Raw genomic sequence first — 3,341 nt, 5'->3', positions numbered from 1 at the left:
TCTTTATAAACTAAATTGTTTTTAACTATTTCAAAAACTGCGAAAGCGCTTTGTTTAGTTCATTAGGAGTTTTTTACATTAAGAAGAAAAGAGATTTTAAAACTATTTTCGGACGCGTTTATAAGTTTAGAGTCTGGTTCGTGAGAACCTCTTTGGGTTAAGAAATCCAGGTTATAATACTTTTCAACTTAGTCCAGATACTATATTTCTTAAAAATAGGTTTACTACTCTAACGAAATGCGCACCTTTTTATAAGTGACAATAAGAGGGTTTGATTAGGGAGTACAACTCGGTTCTGAATACGCGAAAGCGACAGTTCCTGTTAAATTAGTTCTTTTCAAAGTAGGAAACATTGCCCATAAGTAGTTCTATTAGCAAGTACTTGAATTATCAATTGATTACGTGAATTACATTCGACCCTGTCTTTATTAATTAAATCTATTTAAATACTTTACTTTTCATTACACACTACAAAAAACACCTATTTTGACTTCCTTTGATAAACACCATAACAACAGATAACGATAGCTTGACACTTGGTCTCTATGGATTTGACAATCTTTTATATTACTCTGACGCGTTCGTAAACTTGCGAAAAACACCGCATCAAGTTTTTGGCGCCGTTGCCGGGGATCAATTTCGTCAAATTTCATTTTCCTGTTGTTATATGGTTTAGACTTAGGTTATTTCCCGCCGGTCAATGCGAAGAACTCGCAGTACCGGAAGTTTAAGCTTAGTAAACCCTCTGGCGGAACCTGAACGTTACGCTCGCGCACGTTTATTCTTTCATTGAATTAAGAGAGCTATGACCGAAGATCAAAACCAAAGACCTCTTAAGGACTTCGCTCAACTATCTAACGAAGAACCTAGTTCTAGTATAGTAAAACCAATCATCCCAACCAATAATTTTGAACTTAAACCGTCCCTATTGCAACTAGTGCAACATAGACAATTCGCGGGTCTCGCTACCGAGAACCCTAACCAACATTTAAAAATATTTCTTCAATTAGCAGATACTTTTAAAACCAATGGAGCTTCTCCTGAGGCAATACGTTTAAGATTATTTCCTTTTTCCCTCAGAGATAAAGCCCTATCATGGTTAGATTCCCTTTCACCCAATTCCATTACGACTTGGGATAACCTTAGAAGAGTTTTTCTTGCTAGATATTTTCCCCCGAGTAAGATCGCCGTTCTTCGAAACCATATAACTAGATTTACCCAAAACCAAGGAGAATCGTTGTTCGAAGCTTGGGAGAGATATAAAGAGTTGTTACGAGCATGCCCACATCATGGTTTAGAAAACTGGTTAATCATTCAAACCTTCTATAATGGACTTCATTATAACACAAAGATGACCATCCACGCTGCCGCAGGCGGTGCTCTGATGAACAAACCTTACACTGAAGCTAGTGCCCTCATCGAAGACATGGCTCAAAACCATCAATCATGGGGAGTCGAACGAGCGACAGTTGAGAAGAAGGAAGCCCAAGGAGGAGTGCATGAACTAAGCTCTATAGACATGATGCAAGCTAAAATGGACGCATTATCCCTAAAAGTCGAGCATATGTACACGAACCCGAATACTGTAGCTGCAGTTTCGTCGGATTGTGAGATATGTGGAACCCAAGGACTCCAATCTGCAGAATGCAGTCTATTAAACGAGACCCACTCCGAGTAAGTGAACTACACCCAAGGGAACCCATACTTGAATACCTATAACCCTGGATGGAGGAATCACCCTAACTTCTCCTATAAAAACAATAACCCTATCCAAAATAATGCACCCCCGAGACCTAGTTATCAAGCCCCAAGATCAAATCAACCTATGCAACCTGTACCACCAAAGCCGAGCCTTGAGAAAATTATGGAAAATTTTATCACCGCTCAAACCCAACAAAACAAGGAGTTCATGAACCAAAACATTCATGTTAACGAATTGATTACTCAATTAGGAACCAAGGTTGACCAAATAGTTACTCATACCAAGATGCTTGAAACCCAGATCTCTCAGGTAGCTTTAAACCAAGCCCCTCAGACTACACCTGGAGGACAATTCCCTGGACAACCTCAACAAAATCCGAGAGGACAAGCCAATGCCATTACCCTACGAAGTGGGAACGCTTATGATGAGCCACCAAACCCAAGATTGAGTGAACTCGAAACTTCTAAGGAATGTACAAAACCCCCGGACAAAGTAAAGGAACCAGAGGAATCTGAAAACCAGGAAGGTCGAGAGAAAGGAGAAGAACCTAAAGATAAAATTTATGTACCACCCCCGCCATATAAACCACCTATACCATATCCGCAAAGACTCAAACAAACCCAGATCAATAAACAGTATCAAAAATTTATTAAAGTTATAGAAAAACTTCATGTAGAAATCCCTTTCAACGAAGCCATCACCCAAATACCTTCTTATGCAAAGTTTCTGAAAGACATACTTACCAACAAACGTAGACTTGACGATCCGAAGCCTTTGGAATGTAATGCTATTTCCGAGGACAAATTAGCAAAGAAAGATAAAGATCCTGGAAATTTCTCCATTCCTTGCCTTTTAGGTAATCATGTCATCGATAAAGTTTTTCTAGACTTAGGAGCTAGTGTGAACTTAATGCCTCTAGCAGTTTGTGAGAGGTTAAACTTAGGAGAGTTACAACCCACTAAAATGTCACTTCAGTTAGCTGATAGATCTGTTAAATATGCGATAGGCATTTTAGAAGATGTTCCTGTTAGGATAGGTTAACTATTTATCCCTACTGATTTTGTCGTCATGGACATCAAAGAGGACAATGATATACCAATCCTTCTAGGTAGACCATTCTTATCAACTGCAGGAGCCATAATAGATGTCAAGAAAGGAAAGTTGACATTTGAGGTAGGTGACGAGAAAATAGAATTTATACTTTCGAAATTTCTTATGGCACCTGTGATGGGAGACTCGTGTTATGCCTTAGATATCATTGATGAATGTGTTAGAGAATTAGAACAAAAAGAAATTATAAAAACAATTAAGTTACCATCAACCCCCGTAAAGGAAGATGATGACTTTAAAGAGCCTTACATCGATGATAACCTTTACGAATGTTTATCCCTTACTCCAGATCCTATGCCATGCCTTGAGAAACCAACCTTAGAACTTAAGGAACTGCCTAAGAACCTGAGATATGAGTTCCTCGATGAAAAAATGAACCGTCCAGTTATAGTTAGTGCTACCTTGAGCCATGAGGAAACAAACCAACTTTTAGACGTTTTAAGAAGACATCCCTCAGCCTTAGGATATAATATCTCTGACTTGAAAGGTATAGCGCATCCGTATGCATGCATCGGATTTCGTTAGAAGA

General features: G+C 38.8%; 1 non-coding gene across 1 annotated transcript; it reads right to left on the bottom strand.

Annotated features, from left to right (window-relative positions):
* Nucleotides 1–1,189: 1,189 nt before the first annotated feature.
* On the bottom strand, nt 1,190–1,296 carry LOC127125061 (small nucleolar RNA R71). Its single transcript, XR_007804526.1, has one exon. It is a non-coding gene; the product is annotated as a small nucleolar RNA R71 (small nucleolar RNA).
* Between the last annotated feature and the right edge of the window lie 2,045 nt (nt 1,297–3,341).

Source organism: Lathyrus oleraceus, chromosome 2, assembly GCF_024323335.1.
Source record: "Lathyrus oleraceus cultivar Zhongwan6 chromosome 2, CAAS_Psat_ZW6_1.0, whole genome shotgun sequence".
NCBI lineage: Eukaryota > Viridiplantae > Streptophyta > Magnoliopsida > Fabales > Fabaceae > Lathyrus > Lathyrus oleraceus.
Note: the sequence above shows the minus strand (reverse complement) of the source record. Positions and strands in the feature narration are given on the sequence as shown.